The sequence below is a fragment of the Hydra vulgaris genome, chromosome 08 (genome assembly GCF_038396675.1).
Source record: "Hydra vulgaris chromosome 08, alternate assembly HydraT2T_AEP".
Lineage (NCBI taxonomy): Eukaryota > Metazoa > Cnidaria > Hydrozoa > Anthoathecata > Hydridae > Hydra > Hydra vulgaris.
Genome location: NC_088927.1, coordinates 54,092,535 through 54,110,984, shown reverse-complemented (window position 1 = coordinate 54,110,984; position 18,450 = coordinate 54,092,535). Strand labels below are relative to the sequence as shown.

At 27.6% G+C, this 18,450-nt stretch overlaps 1 long non-coding RNA gene across 1 annotated transcript in view; it reads left to right on the top strand.

The window, feature by feature from the left end:
• LOC136083977 (uncharacterized) overlaps positions 1-14,519 on the top strand; it is a 74,730-nt gene extending 60,211 nt beyond the window's left edge. Inside the window, exons 2-5 of the long non-coding RNA XR_010640257.1 lie at positions 5,130-5,309; positions 13,398-13,452; positions 13,601-13,705; positions 14,333-14,519. This is a non-coding gene — a long non-coding RNA (uncharacterized LOC136083977). The remainder of the gene's footprint in view (positions 1-5,129; positions 5,310-13,397; positions 13,453-13,600; positions 13,706-14,332) is intronic.
• The last annotated feature ends 3,931 nt before the right edge of the window (positions 14,520-18,450 follow it).

Genomic DNA, 18,450 nt, shown 5'->3' with positions numbered 1-18,450 from the left:
AAAATAAAGTTCACGGTTTTATTACTGCAGTCTTGCCCGCGATAGATACAGCATGCAGACATGTTTTTCTTGCAAGAACATATACTAATTCTGCGCAAATTTCTTGACCAAGTCTTACAAACACAACGAATCACTTTGATATATTGGTTAGTGCTACATCTTTGTCTGTAGGTATTGAAAGAAGATAACCATTATCTAATTTCCATCTCCATTTTTTTGGAATTAAGCTGAAAGATTCATCTAGCATTTTCCTTTTAATAACCTGGAGATGAACTAAAAACCATGAAAAAAGCCGCACGATTTGTTAGTGGTAACTTTTCTAGTTTTATATTTCTTTCACAAACCATTTGTTTATATTTCAAAAATATCTAAGAAATAATACTATAAAAATATGACATTTTTTCTGTTTAAATCTAAATTTTCTCAATCTAAATGAAGGGCGTAAGTCGAAAAAGTCAAAATTAAACGTTCAAATGTTTACCGCATTTTCCTAAACAAAGATTCTGCATTTTCACCAAAAAATTCAATGAAAACCTTTACAGCAGATTCTCCAACTTCTTTTTTAGTTCCCCAGTAATCCAAAATAATAGCAGATACTGATTGTATACTATTTGAATTTTAAAGTATTTTTCAAAAACATCGTTTTTCTTAACAAAGTATTGAAGATGTCGAGTCACATCCTGACTCTTCATGAACAAATAACAGATGTTGTCTAAAATCCATTATTCGAAATTGAGCATCTTTTATTCTCCAGAGTTTTTTCTTGCTTTTATGATTAAAAAAACTTCATTTAATTAATCTTTCCAATGATAAATTAGCATCACTGCTATATCAGTATCATCGGAAAAAATAATGCATGGTGAAATTTTTTTGCAACTTCCAACAGTTTAGAGACAATTTTTGTATCAGCATCCCCTTTGCAAAGATATACTTTTTAGCCATCTTGTTAAGGATAATTTGACAAAATAAAATTAACTGTGTTTTGTTGTGTGAATTTGATAGAAAACGCTTATGTGAGTTCGGAATCTAATTATTTTCTCTCATAACAAAATTTTGGGAAAAACCATTGCATTTTGTTCTATCTATGTGTGATTTAATTGAAAACCATTTATTATGACCATTAAATATAATATAAGTGGCGGCATACTTTTTTCTTATATAGCTGACGTAGGTCAATTTTTATAAATCTCATATCTATGTTCCAAATAACTCTGTGAAGTAAGGAACCTCTGTGAAGGACATACATGCACAAGCTGACGTTTGTACTAGACTTAATTTTGTTGTCAGGAAGAATCACTTTGCGTAAAGATGATTTGTTTGCTTTCAGCGTTAGATTATTTTTAAACAATACTTGTGGGGTATGAATGAGCGCATAGTCAAAGTATAGTTAGGCGTCATCCTATCTTTCTGCAGTTGCTGCAAACCTATTAAAAAGTGTTGAATCGACACAATTAGTTTGATTGTCTAGTTTTACGCTATTAGTCAAAATATCCAAAGAAAAAAACCTTTTCTTATTTTTAAACTTTGCTTCATTGAACTTAAGACCGTCAAAAAAAGTTTTTAGACAAACGAAAATGTTCTCAGTTCTCGTCGCAGTTGACACGATCTTTACCATTGACTCACACAACACCCGTGGATAATAAATGTATATTTTTTTTATGTTCTTTTTTTAATTTATTTTTATTCCATTTTATATTAAACCAACTTTGCATTTTAAAGAACGCATCAGGGTCTGCTAAATTACAAGATCAGAAGATAGGTCAGCCTTATACCTTGCAGATTGGTGCACTACGTGACAACCATCTAAAAATTGTTGTGTAACTACATGTTTGTTTCTCTAAGATATTGAATTTCTGGCAAGTATAACCTGGAATACTTGACATAGTGTCCTAATGCGGCAAATAATTAACCATTTTTAAGATTGCTTGAAGATGCAAATACCAGTTACAAGTTCTCTCTGGAACTAGAAGTTCCTTTATGGTACCAATGTAGTATATGTACAAGATACAAAGTTTTGCAGTGTGTCATTCCTATGATGTGTAGGTTTACATGGCAAATTCAATATTTTTGAAAGCATCTGTATTACCAAGTCTGACTAACTCTTTCTTGTTCATATCATTTTGCATTATCATTTTATAACTGTATTCAAGTCCGGATATATCTAGTTTTTAATCGTCAACCAAAATATCTATAACATGACTTAAGGAATTTGAAACAGCTTTTCCTGTAAGCATATGCTTTACCGTATCATCAGAGCAAACTTGCTTTAACACCTTTTTCAGGCCAGTTCCTGCCATTAGTTTTCCAATTCTTCCGAGAAAACCCATCATTGTGTGAAACCCTATAAGTCGACATACTATATTGAGGTTCTGATCTTTTATAACACCGAGCGGTTTCTGCCACAAAGGCTGATCAAACTCTACGCAGGGAATAATTGTTTTATATTTATTAGCTTTATCAATTATGAAAAGCAGTGTAAGTATATGCAAGTTTCATCTTAGGAGTTAATTATAGGTAAAAACTTGATGAATGCTTTTTCATTACTTGTTGTTGATTGTGATGTAGTGTGCATCATATAACTTGACCGATTCGGGCGAGGATTATTTTTTGAGCTAAAGAACCATGCGACAAACCAAACAATATCACTAATTTCGGGCGCACGAAATACTTCAGATACAAATCTTTTATTAGTTTAAACCAGATACAAATCTTTTATTACATTTAACAAACCGTGATAGCTTGATCCGTGATAAGGCATTATTTTAGATGACACATCAGATATGTTTTTAATAGACTTGTGTTTCAAACTCGTTATGCTTTCATAACTGTATTTAGAAGATGAACATATTGATATTAAACCTATTCCGTGAAACGATCCTTTTCCGGTCAATGTGCCAATGTTGTGATCTAGATTGTCAGCCACTCAATGTAAGAAATTCGGCTTTTGTTCTTGCACAGCATTTACTTTACTAACTGCAGCAGATGACTTAAATAACTTCTGTTCATCGGTGGATATTGAAGATCTAAATTTATAAAGGTGATTCACAAGCCATTTTGTTTCAAAAGATATATCAATCTACGCCAATCCCAAATGGAGTTGGTGCTTTCATAAATCTTCGTCGCAAAACTTGAGTAGTTCATTGTCCTAAACTAAATTGTCAAAGCTTTACAACAATTAAAAGGCTTGGGAATTGCTGTAAACTCTTTGGAACCCACTTAAGTCTATATTCAATGTCACCCATATGCTCTTGTGATTGATATACAGATTTAATTACATCCATTTTTCTGATTTTGCTCGTAATTATACTTGCAGCGAGAGCAATAATATTGTCTTTAGTACAAGCTTTCTATTTTAGAATTTTTAATATATCAAAAGAAGCCATATCTCTAAACACAAACTAAATTAGATTGACCGGAGAGTTCTCCTAAAAAACTATGATCACCATAATGTTCAAGTAACATTCATTTTAAAGATTTCGTTGAGTAATATGAATAACCATTACTAAGTTTTTTGATCTTAATGTGCACATCCGAAAGGGTACAAAGTTCGCAGTCAGTCATTACAAGACATCCAACGAAAATCAACAACATTTCCACATTCTTCCTATCTATTCAAAGAACGTTTAATCATTTTGTTAATCAATGGTATGGATTCAATTTTAGCAATTGCTAAATGCTCGTGGTCTACCTTTTTGGTACAAAGAAAACCTTTTGATTTTCAATCAAATACTTCTTCAAGTAAATTTCTTTCTTGGTACAAATAATATTGATCTTTACGACTATCCACAAACTTTCTTCTACAGCTATGATAGACTAGTACTGTTGTACTTTTATGCGTGTTCTGTCGCAACTGGACTTTAATATAACTAACAATGCGCAAAAATAACTTATCTGGTATGTTTTCTTATCCGAAACCTTTTTATAATAACAAATATATTTGTTTTTCAATTATGCAAAGTATAAATAAACAATTAGAAATGATTCAGCAAAACTTCATTATTGAATATGAGCTATTATTTGCAAACTGATTTTTTAACAAACTGTGCGAAATAAGTTTTTAACAAAACTTTTATTAAATGTATTGTAAATTGCGTTTTAATTCCATTCTTTTGAAAAAAAGATAAGTTTATAAGCATTAAACTTTTTCAGTTCTTTGATATGTAAAACTATCATTACCACATACTCTCGCAACTCTAAGTTACAGTTCTCATTATTTTTTGTGGTCTGGAATAAAATTAATTTTACTTTTTGGCTAAAAAAAAATCCTTTTATGAAAGGATTATGTACTTTTTTACTGTTAAGAAGGTAGTCCCCTCAAAAAGTGCTTGGTTAAAAAAAGTTAAATTTTTTGATACCAAGTTATATTCCTTAAGGTGAAAATTAACAAATTAATAACAATTTAGACAAATAAATAATAAAATATGACCATAACTTTTTCAATAAATCCATGTTTCAAAAATTCGTTACTTAAAACTTATTAACTTTGAGTAGATCTGCTTGCATTTAGTTAGATAGTTTTTTCACCATTAAAATGCTGTATTTGAGAGTTTTTTAATTATATATAATAATAATCTTGTATTTGATAAACTTAAAATTTTAATACACATACCTAATTGTACCCTAATCTCTCTGTAAGGTATTAAAACCTTTCATCTCAAAAACAATCTAAACTGTTTTTACAGTATTTTGAAGATTCCCATTGAGATTTGTATAAATTTATAAATGCATTTATAAATTGTTTGACGCTATTAATCTTTTATTTAGTTGGAAAAAGACTAGGTTTAAAGTGTTAGGAGCGTTAGCTGATAGGATCTTTTTATATACAATTTTGAACTTTACAAATAAGTTTTTCCTACTTTTAAGTATCATTAAATGACTAGAACAACCAACCAAAAAAGTGATGTAGCCATGTTAAACAACACAACAAGAAAAATTAAATCAAACGCACTATAACAGGTTTAGCAAATTTTGACAAAATGACACTTTAATGAAAGCAAACATTCATTAAAGTATTAGAATACAAAATCAAAGTTTCAATATTTCAGTTTACAAAATAGTTTAAAAGTTTATTTGTTTTAACTAAAAAAAGTTAAAAAAAAAACGTTTAATATCAACATTTTTATGTTTAGCAAAAGAAAAAAAATGGAAAGCCTAAATGAGGAGAACTTCGGTGGATACGATGCGTATTTTATAAATGAACTTTTAGATGAACATGAATGTCCTGTATGTAAAATGGCTCTTCGTGAGCCTATTCAAACACAATGTGGTCATCGACTTTGTTTGTCATGCGCAGAAGAAATGAGAAAAAGGTAATAACTTTTGTAGATTGATATTGCAAGTTATGTGGCATGCATATAAAAATACATTTAATAGACTACATATTTTCGAGCTTGCATGCATACACTTGACCGAAATATGTAAAACTATTGTTAATGCTGCCTTTTTTTTGTTTCGACGCTAACCCAAAGTTGATCTAATATCAAATTTAAAGCAGCTTGATTTGTTATATTGATTCAATGTCACATTAATCTTGCAAAAGTTGATTTTTTTACAATATAAACACAAAATTGATCCAATATATATGACCCAATGTTCATTTAATGTAAATGGGTTTATTTTCATTCAATGTATAAAATGTAATTTGGGTGTAGAAAGTTCAAGAGTATTATTTGGTAGTTATGTGGTTTCTTTTTTAATCGGCTCTTAATTATTTTAATTGTAATTATGTATGAAGCGGTTTTTTAACGCCGATTATTGTGGGTAGTTTGAAACAAAAGATAATTTATTTGGAATGAAAAGAAGTTTTTATTTCAACAAAAAAAATTACAAGCTAACCGGTCATGATATTCAACTATAAAATTATTTGATATACTTTAAACGTAAGATGGAACTTCGGACGTCGCCGTTTGGACACAACGACCGAAAGTAGTTGTCATAATGCAGAATGTAAAACTGCAATTAATTTTTTCAACCCTTATTTGAAAAATTTAGTATATGATGCTTTAAACGCTGAAGGTAAGCAAGATAAAAGGGAAGTTGAGCGTTGTTTGTTGGCAGCATTTTCTGTAGAAGCTTGTACTGCGTACAAACTTTTTATAAAACGATAATTGAATGTTGGAGAGAAATGTGTTTTTGGCATTAAAAAACAAGATCAAGAAAATCATCAATATTTGATAGTGTCAAATAGAAAGTTAAACGGAAATGGAGACGTAGAGAAGGCTCCAACCAATTATTTAACAAAGTTTCCCAATACAACATACCAAAACATGCAAGTGCAGAATCCGAAAATAAACTAGAAGGTAAGATTAGTCGTAAATGGTTATTTGAAGATGACGAAAACAAAATAGAACTCTCCAAAGGAAAAGCTCTCTTAATTGTTGTTATTCAACAAAATAAAGATATAAAATCAGCCATGTTTTTGAGCGGAGAGAAGCATCAAAACGTATACTGAGTTTACACGACTTGGTATTGGATTAAATGTTGCGCGTGATTATGAAATATCTTGGAGTGTCATTAAAGATCAAGACGATTTGGCGAAGTGGGGAGTATCTGCCATCATGAACAACATTTTTGTCAATGAGATAATAGTATGCCTCTTATTTGTTAACAGACATTTTGAAAAATTTAGTTTGGATAGTAAGGAAGAGGAACAAATTGGATGTAATGGGGCTCGTGCATTGAGATTGTGTGTGAGCGAGGTTGGTGGAAAGCTTATGTAGTCCAGCGGGAATTGATTTGAAATGAATTTGAAAAATTTAAACAGAAGAGTTGTGTTTTGCATTTGTGAGCAGCAAAGTTTGAAAGTTGCAAGTTATCCCAATTGTGTCTTATTTAAGTTTTAACTTTTTACATTTAGTTTATTATGAAACATTAACTAAAGTGAGTTATAATTAATGAACTTTAATACGAATGTCGGTGTAAAACTTCTATCTGTGTTTTTTATACATAATGAAACGTAAATAACTTATTTTTTAATTTTTATAATTTTTTAGACATATTTGGGTCCTGTAAAAATGGGTAGCTTTACATAAAAGCCATATATTTAGATTTAAAAAACGTGGTTGCGATTTGCTTGGGTTTAGATAAACATATAGAAATATTAATAAAGCGCTGGAAAAATTTAGTTTTGTTTACCTTCACATATTTTTAATGACGCATTTTTTTGTAACTCAACAAAAAATGGTGTCTTTATAGCGGTTTATGTTGATTTTTCAAACTTATTTTTCAAATAAGATAGCAACTAGTTAACTTTGAACTTTTTTATTTTTGAGTTAACTACTATTTCTTTATAAACCATCTACTCTAGCTTAATGCAATTTAATACCAAAAATGCCAATTTGTGTTTGGTAAAGACAGTTTGTAGTTTTTTGAAAAGAAGAGTCGTTTTGTTTTACAAAGTGTTAGAACAACGAGGTTTTGTATGAAAAGTTAAAAGTACGTACTTCAGGAGGTTTATGCAAACAGCTAATGGTGATTGAGCTGTACATGGTGACAAGGATATTGTGTGATTTGATACCAGTTCTTTGGCAATCGGCGCTTTTAAAGTTTACTTGTTTAATTTAAACAAGTTTAAACAATTCATTAAAAAAAATTATTTGTAAAATATAACTAAAAACAAACTTAGAAAGTTAATTTATTATAGAATTACAAAAATATGTTTAATAACGTAAATTTTTATAATGCTGTAAACATTTAGCTATTGCAAGTACAGTAAAAGTTGTAGTTCTTAACTTGTTGCAGTAATCATTGCTATACATTATGCAGTATGCAGGCCGTCTAATAACTTTTGAAAAAAGAACTTGATACTTTTTAAATCTTCTACCATTCTAAAAAAGTCTAACAAAATAAAAGTTTTAAAACTACATTGCTTTGATCATCAGAGATACTTTATTGACAACACCTACACTCGCTATGCAAGGCAAAATAATACAGATTTTTCCTGAAGTAATTCAAATAAATAATGATAAACCAAAGAGAATTTTAAGAAGTTCTATAAATTAATCATTTTATAGTATAATGCAGCTAATAATAGTATATAAGATATAAGCAAACAAACATAATACATATTCAAATTGTCACTAGCCAATCATGTAATCAAACGCACTGTCACTTGTCACTTAAACCACAGATTGCTTCGCCAGTTTTTGAAATATATAACTGTCAGAATGAGCTAAAATGGTACATTTTAAACATTGACTCCACTTTTCTTCATGCAACCTTACTTCATAATCCATTACAAAACATAATATTCCCAGTTTTCAACATTTAAAATTTCAACCCTTTCTACACACTGTCCTTACCCACATTCAATTTCTATTTTTCTACGTCAAATAAAATGATTTCAGATGACGCCGTACTTGAAGTACTTTTTTAAGGTAAAATTTCACTTATATAATCAAATACTTTTACGTTCCAAGGTGGTCCAGTAATTTGAGACTTTGAATACATTGTTAAATATGTATATTATCAATATAAATTTAGTCTATAATCCACGGATGTCCGCCTGGTCTCTAATAATGATTTTGACAAATTAACTGATGTATTCAATTTTATTTGGCGAAAACATGATATGTGTTTTGTTTTAAATGGCAATGTAATAATTGGTTTCAGTGAGTCTAGATTAGTGTTATAAACTTGTTTTAATATTGATACACCTTAAAATATCTATTTATAAGATTTTGTAAGTGTAATTCATTTTTTTTATATATACTTAAAACATGAAAAATATCGATATTTATTCATATATAAAATAAGAAAACTTGAAGTTAGCTGATCCTAATATGTTGGGTGCAATTGTAAATGGTACGAACATAACTGCACATAACAACTTGTCTAATTTCATAAACCATCTTTGATAAAGGTGAAATATGCAAAAGCTCTAAATTTGTTTCGAAGAGAATAACAAACACTGGGTAAAAAATGAACCGAAATCGGTTCAATTTGTAATTGGTAAGAATATTCTTTTAGCTGCCTTAATTGATAAAGATAACTCTGTTCTTATTCAATTGTAGTGTCCAGATCCCAGGTGAATTATGATTCTTCAAATAATAAAACAAAGAAAAGAAGATTGGCACCATTAGTTGCATCTTTTTCATCTTCCTAACTATTGTTTGCATTGGATTGTAGTTTGCACCAAGATGGTAAAGAAAAAGAAGCTAAAGCTGCTTTACAATTATAAGAATATATGAGTTTTTGAATAAAAAATTATTTTAAACCAAAATTTTTATACTATTATAAACAAAAAAAGGTTTAAGCTTTAAGGTTCCTATTTATATGGATCATGTATTGGTTTCCTGAAATAATAAAAAGAGCCCTAGAACTGCATGAAAATACTGTAAATTAATAATATAATACGTGTTTAATTTTTTAAATGCATAAAATAATTTTCAATCAGAATGCCACATTAATATTAGTCTTCTTTATAACTTTGATATTTTAAGAAATTTAATCTTAATCGTGATATAATCGTGAATACCGTTATCAGTTATTCCAGGTATCATAACCAAGCTAATAAAAATTCTTAGTACCTTTACATTTGCAGTGTAATAATAATGTATGTTGTAATTATGGGAATAATCAGATAAAGTTATTACTTTAAACCATTTTATCTTTATCACGTTAATAAAATATGTGGTTGCTAAGCAATTTAGGTATCCATAGCAACCCAAAATTAAAACTAATTTCACCATTGATACCGCAACCTCAAATTAGCAAAAGTGCAGTCTTTTTAAAATGAGGAGTTATTAGTTTTGTCCTGTAAGAAGTAAATTCTGGCCCACTGTAAATTGCATTAAAAAAAATATGGCTTTTTGTGTATTTTTCAAAACTTAAATATTAAATTAGAAATCCTTACCTTGATAAATCTTTTTTTATTAAATACCGTTTTCTTTTGTTTAAAGCAACAATCTTTCAAAATATGCGATTGAAATTAATATTTTCTGAGGTGGTGCAGCAGTGTATTTTTATTTTGCATTATCTGCATTTTTTATACTTTTGTAAAATTAAATATATTGCAAAATTTTTATTTATTTATATATATATATATATATATATATATATATATATATATATATATATATATATATATATATATATATATATATATATATATATATATATACACACACACACACGGCGGCTCGTCAATAGGGGCCATAGGGGCCCGACCCCAGCTAGATTTATTTAAAATAAAGTATTTGTTAATGTAAATATGTATTTATATATATGTAAATATGCAACTATTAGCTAAACTATTTGCAGACAGGTTTTATAAAAATAAATAGCTCTAAGTTAGTTTTAATTTTAAATCATTTTATTTTATAAGTAATACTTTTATTTGCAATTTGTTTAAAGTATTGTAGCGTTGTTTTATTTCATTGCTAATAACGGCTGGGCCGATTTTTACTGGCTCCATTTAATTTGTTTGTAGTAATATAATTTTTGATGCGCGCGCAGAAGTTATTGTGCTTTCAGGTGGGACAAAAAAGCGCACCGCAGAGCCTCATTAAACTGGCCCGAGAAAAAAGATGTTTGAAAACATCACTAAGCTGTAAAATTTCATCCACCATTTTTAATTCTCGATTCAAAGAGTGAAGAATTTACTGCTGCAAAAAGTCAGAAGTTTGTTGACTCAATAAGGTACAGTAATATTAGAAAACTTTATAACATTAAATGTAAACACTTATTTGTAAAAATAATGTTGTAAACATCATACATTTGCTAATATTGCAATTTTACTGTGAATATTAACGGTGATAATATTACAATATTAACAGTGTTAATATTACAATTTTGACAGTGTTTATATTGGTTTCTTTACCTGGATATGTAGATATAAAATTTATCATGTATTTATTAGGAGTATAAATTAATAGGAATAGGAGCATGGCAATAACATGATATTTAAAATAATGTAACAGAAATTACTGGTATAAATGTTGGTTTGATATAAACACTTAAAGAGATACAGTTAGGTAGAAAACAATTAATTTTTATTAATTTTCAGAAACTAGATTTTCTAGGACAAGTCATTTTATTCTATACTTTTAATAGAAATAATAATGGTAAAAAGAATAAAATTATGTGTTTAGAAATTAAATAGTTTAGAAAATTGATTTTAAAATATCATGAAAAAGCATTTCTTTTATAATCAACAATCTTGTACATTTTATAACTTTTGTTAGTGAACTACATTTTCAGGCATATATTGTTTTATTTTTTTTTAAATTTATAACGCTTGTTTGTTTTTTTTCACAGAGAAAAAATAGTGGCTCAGCCATATTAATGAGAATCTTGATTTGTGTATTAATCGAACAAATGAAAAACAAGTGTATGGCAATGTTTAGCAAGTTTATATATTGTGACATGAGAAAGCTTACTTAATTTCTACAAATATAATAAGAGCTACAAACTGTATGTACTTTTAAAATTCTTGTTCTATTCTAAATGAGGGATCTGAAAGTTTGTTTTTTCCAAATAGCTTACGTATTATATTCTGCAGCATAATGAATCAGCCATTGAAAATTGTTTACACTGTTTGGTGGCAGTTGAGTTATTCTACCTTTTAAGTTGCCAATTAGATCGACGCTGAACCAGAGCCAATTTCAACCATGATGATAAACATTAATTACAAGTTTTAAAGAATTTTTCATCAACAAAAAAATACAACTGGGTTTTCAAGAAATATTTTAAAATTAGTCAATGTTATTATTAGTTTGATATAACAAAACTACAAACAACTAAAACAACAGAAGATATAAAGAAAATTTTTTTTAATCACGAAAACTGTACCACTGGTGGTACTGTTACATTTCTTAATACAGCTCCATTAATTAATACTTCCAAATAGACACGAATTAAAAAAATATGCAAAGTTTATATTATTTTAACATGTTTGACATTTACCATTACCATGGAAATAAAATAATCAGAATATTTTATTGAAATGTTTTTTTTTTGGTGAAAGCTGAAGCCAAATAACTAAAACTATATAAACATTAAAGTGTTATGTATGGTTACAAACAGATGTTAAGTTTTTATCTTTAATTACATGAAATCATTAAACCATCTTTGACAATGTAAATAATCTTGTGAAGTTTACTATTATTTATGACTGACATTGTAAATGTTGTATTTAAGAATTGTGGATTTAATTAAGTAAAATATGTGTTGTATTATGAAACAAATTTTTAAAAAAGTTTTTTAATGTTGTAAATCTTTTTGTTTTTGTTGACCCTTTCGCCATTCTCAGAAAACGTCATGTGAACCTAGCAGAGAGTTCAATGTATATGTAATGTTACTTTTTATTATTTTATCGATTGGTAATTAAGAAACCCTTCTTGACTAAACTACTGTTGGTAATGTTTGCTTTTAAATCATGCTAAAGTCATAGTTACAAAATAGTTTAAAGTTACCTTATTTATCAATAATTTAGGTTCACTAAGAAGATAAATTAAAATGAACAAAATTGACAGTTTATTGGCTAAACGTTTCTCGTCATTGGGATCCAAACACCAATTTTGGATCCGAAAAATTTCAATTTTAATATACAACATTTTTCTCGGAAACAAATGTAAAATACTAAAATAACTAACCAATACTAAGAAGTTAAGTTGATGTCGGAATTAACCGTTTTGTTGAAAATGCTGTTTTTAGTGATATCGGCACAATTAATTCCCTATCCCAATTATGCATGAAAATAACCTGGTTAAAACATTTTCTGAAGTATCAAAGTTGATAGAGATTGTTTTGGTCACGTTTGTGTCTACAGCTGATGCTGAACGGTGTTTTATTACTTTAAAAAAAGTAATACACTTTTGAACTATTAGTGCAGTTTTCAGTCAGTTTTTGTTGGTTTTTACGTAGGTTTAAAAGATTCAATGTTATAAAATAATTTATTTTGAAAGTATGCTAGCCCTTAACTCTCAACTAATCAAATAACGCTAGCGTCCTAACAAACACCAAAGCATCAATCACGCTGGCAGCAAGTCGTCGCGAGATAGTTTGGTTAATATTTCCTGGCCTCACCAAAGTGTATTGTCACCGCCCGCCGCTGTATATATATATATATATATATTTATATATATATATATATATATATATATATATATATATATATATATATATATGTATGTATATATATATATATATATATATATATATATATATATATATATATATATATATATATATATATGTATACATATATATATATATATATATATATATATATATATATATATATATATATATATATATATATATATATATATATATATATATATATATATATGTATACATATATATATATATATATATATATATATATATATATATATATATATATATATATATATATATATATATATATATGTATACAAAAGTTTTTCATTTTTTAGAAATAAGGGAGTCTTAATTTGTCCATTAGACAATAGCATTTTGGATTCTAGCAAAGTAACTATTTTTAACTTTATTTTTAAGTTAATTAATTTAGTTTTTTAAATCAATTTATATAACTTATTGTAATTATAAAGAAAAATCCATTTTTTGTTTTTCAAAAAATATGTCTGTTACTAACAATTGATAAAATGTTTTCTCATAGATTTTTACCGATATAGCTGTTAAAAGAGTTATTATGCAATTAAAAGTTAAATGTAGTAATTTTTCCAGTGGTTGTGAATGGACCGGAGAATTAAAAATACTTAATGTATGTTAATTAAATTTTATTCAAAAATATTTGATGCAACAATTTTACTATATCTCGGTGTTGAAAAGCCTAAAAACATTCTTCATTAATGTTTTTTTTTTAGTATGACTATTATAACTATTTAAAGAGCGTTTTGCTAAAAGAGTTAAAGCGTTCATTTCATTGTTTTGGAAAAAAAATAATAATCTAACTGTCTGGCAAAATATGTTTTGAAATTCAATAGATTTTTACCGTAAACAAAGATGATGAAGAGATGACAATTATGACAAGTTTTTTAACCCATATGCAATAAAATATAGAGGGATAAATGTTTCGATTTAAAACAGTTTAGCTTATTTTGTAAAGTTAATGTAACCTAATAATTGATTATAATGTAATCTAATAAGTAGTTAATTAGTTAGTAGGTAAGTTAATGTAATCTAAAAAGATTTTATTGCATATTTTATTTTATTTTATTTTATTTTAAATGTTTTAAAAGGATTGTTCTTTTAGATAACTTTGCAGAGATAAAAAAAATGCTAGCTGTCTGTATTTATAAAACAAGGTTTTATAAATACAGACAAAAATTACTGTAAAATTACTGTAAAATTATTTTAAAGCAATTTAAATAAGTTCTTTTTTTTTAAGGAACATTTGGGTTCTTGCGAATATCGAACATTAAAATGTCTTAATAATCCGTGTTCTACTTCACTTTTGCCTAAGAATCTAAAAGAACACATGGAAAACCTTTGCATTTATCGTTTGGTTACCTGTCAATATTGCAAACAGAAGATTGTTTTTAGTGAGAAGCAAGTAAAAGCAATCATTTATTTTACTTCATTTTTAATTCTGCTAATATTTATATTTTGTTTTCAAAAGATAAAATTTAACTTAAAGTTTTTTTATCACACACACACATGCACACGCACACACACACACACACACACACACACACACACACACACACACACACACACACACACAGGCGATTTTAAAATATTATAGCGTCTGTATGATATTTTGCTGACCACAACATAGTTTTATTAAATGACCAGGTTCCTGAACTATGACAAGAGGAATAAAAAAACTATAGGAGTTTCTAAATTTTGCCGCAACATAAAATAAAAGTATTTGTGGCGAGAAAACTCAGACCGGAGATTATTACTATTTTTTTTTATTCTCCTAAAAGTTACGTTTGCTTACCAGATTTGAAATTAAATTTGAATTAAATGCGTTGTTTAGGTTAAAGGAACATCATAGTTAAATAACATGATTTGTTATGATTTTTATAGGCAGTTTTTCGAAATTCATCAAATCAGAACTTTTTAAACACAACACTTTTGTAAATTTTTGGTGAAAATTTACAGAACTGTTGTCTTTTGACAACAGTTCTGTAAATTGAGAGGCTCCGAGCTCGATCCCCATTACGTCCGCGCTCAACTTGTTAATCCGCACAGCGTCCTTGTTTGTCAAAGTTTGTGTTTCGAAGTTATAGAGTTTAGAGGGGGTTATAACCACAATTAAGTACCCTCCTCGTCTGTAATAGCCTCCTCGGCATTGAGGAGGTGAATTAGCATATGTATATATATATATATATATATATATATATATATATATATATATATATATATTTTTTTTTTTTTTTTTTTTTTTTTTTGCATGGTCTTTAATTTTTACCCTTCAATAGCTTAAGATGTTTTTTTTCTTAGAATATGTATATATATATATATATATATATATATATATATATATATATATATATATATATATATATTTTTTTTTTTTGCATGGTCTTTAATTTTTACCCTTCAATAGCTTGAGATGTTTTTTTTTTTAGAATATGTATATATATATATATATATATATATATATATATATATTTTTTTTTTTTTTTTTTTTTTTTTCCTACTTCGTTTTTTAACAACAGTAAGCACTCATTTTAATTTTATAAGTTATGAAGTTTTGAGAGGCATATTTTTAATATGTGGATTTGTTGAAGAAACGGTGGTTGAAATATTGCTTTTCTTCGCTTTTTTTATTGATATAATTTTAAGCAATATGTCAATAGCGAGTAATAACATCATTGTATTTGACCGTGAATTTAAAGAATACAGAGTTGAATTTATTTATGATGTTTTAAATTTAATGAATTGTTTTAAAAAATCTTGTATGCAAGTAAGTATGCATTTAAGTATGAATTTAACTTACTGTTGTGCTGAAATAACCAAACTAGGTTGCTAACTTCGTTATTTTTAAGTATTTTTAATTACAAGTTTTCCATGAAAGTTTAAACGTCTGAAACATTTTTTTAACTGTTATATACGACTAGCAGTAAGCAGTCATATATTACAGTTGTTAGTAAATGAATTAATAGTAGCAATTAAAGTTGATATATTATCTTAAATTATAATAAAATACTAATTTATCTTTAAAACAAACTGTTTAGCCCCGCATGCTTTTAGATGACGACATAGAGACTAGATAACATCAGTTATTAAATCAGTAAATACCAAGAAATACCTGAATACTGAGGAGAGAGAGAAAGACAGAGTGAAAGAGAGAGAGAGAGAGAGAGAGAGAGAGAGAGAGAGAGAGAGAGAGAGAGAGAGAGGTTGACGGCGTTTCTAAGACACTGCGTTAAAAAAAGTTAAAAAGATACACAACAAATCATTAAAACTTATTAAAATATTTAATATCATCATAACTAATTTTGTAAATTTTTTGTATATTATAAAATAAATTAGTTAAAAATAGCGATAAAAAAAAACAATAAGTTAGTTTTGCAATGATACCAGTAGACAAAATTATTTTTACCTTAATTCTATTTTTTTTAAATTCTATTTTTATCTAACAGCTGACTTTTGATTAATTCAGTAAATCTAAAATCATATATAAATTTACTAATTAAAATCATGTTTTAACTTGATTTTAATTAAGTAAACAAACTAATAAAACAATTACAAAATCATCTATAAAAGAAAATAGTTTAATTAGATAATGTTTGAATTTATATATAAAAAAAAGTCATTTAGTATACGAAAATTATGAATAGTTTTGATGAAAACTTAATAAAATATGTAGTGACAAAGATTAAAACTATAAAAATTCTCTAAAAGATAACTCCTTATGATAATAATAATAAATTTATAAGTCGTAATATCATAAAGTATCAGAAAGCATTTTAAGAAATAAAAAAAGAGTAAAAAATAGATTTATAAAGTTTTGTATGTTTTGTAATTTTGTATGTAAAAGAGTGCAACGTATTATCTGCAACAGTGAATTTTCAAATCGGTTTTCAAAGTTGCAGGTGGAGTGCCACAAAGCTCTGTCTTTGGTCCGTTTATGTTTACTGTTTAGATAAACGATTTACCGAATGAGTTTTCAACTAAATGTAAAATATATGCTGGTTATTTAAAACTAATTAACATAATTAGATCATTTTTGGATAAGACTCAAAATAATTGGATATAGAAAAAATTCAAAGCAAGTTAATGAAATAGTCAAAACTATAGCTAATAAAATTTAACGTTAGCAAATGTAAACGCTCGCATATCGGTAGCAAAAGTAGTAGTTTACATATATACAATGTATTATTAGGTGTTAGCCAGTGTTTAAAAACCTGAAACAAAAATTGAAAAAGATTTAGGAACTCTGGTTTCAAACGACTTAAAATGGTCTATTCATGTTAGTTATATGTTCAGTAAAGCTTATAAAGTGTTAACAATAATAAAACATTCATTTAAAAACGTAGATATAAATGCGTCTAAACTATTATACACCTCTCATGAAAGAGCGCATCTAAACAACACAACATCGGTGTGGTAAGTTTACTTAGACAAGATAAAAAAAAACGGAAAAAATACAAATTAAAGCATAACGAACAAAGTGTCTTTAAGGGAAAAACTATGAAACAAGACTAACCTACTTTAAATTAACGACTCTTAAAAAAAAGACCGTAATGATCTAATAATATTTTACGTAAGGGTTATGTTGATAATTTAACTCGGAATACCAACCTGATTTAATAGTTTCAAATACAAGAGGTCATAATATTAGGCTTTCTGGACGATTTATGCAGCCGTGGCGCAGTAGTAGCGCACATGCCTCAGAAACGTAAGATCCGTGGTTCAGACCCCACCTCTGGGTAAGTTTTGCGATAACGGTTGAGAAGAAGGAGTGAACTTCCCATTAAATGATTCTCCGCGGTGCTCTATGATAAGACCGTAAGGTCTTCGCGGGGCACTTAAAAAAGAAAAACAAAATGAGCAGAAGTAGCTACCTCATCAACCAAGTGTTTGGGATAGGGCAGCGATAGTATTTTTTATTATTCAACCTATGGCGGGAATTCTAAAAGTATTGTCAAAAATAAAATATAAGGATTCTGTAATGAACCAATCAATTAACAAAACAATTAACAAAATTTCATATTTTTTTAGAAATCCTCGTAAGTATCTCATCATCAAAATAAACAAATAAAACACATTCTTAAGCCGTCAAAGCCTTCTTATGTCGCAAGATTTGACAGGACATACTACTGTTGAGTCAAACACCCTAACTCTCTCCCATTTAAAAAGAAACACACTAATATAATTTAAAGAAACTTAGTAGAACTTATTGTGCAAGAGATAATCTTAAGAAACTCAACCTAAAAGCAATACCTAATGACTTAGTAATTGTTGAATACTAGCACATAATTATATTAATTAGTTCTACCTATAAGCAACTCTTGTAATTTAACCAAGAGAAAAAAAAAATTTAATAATCTT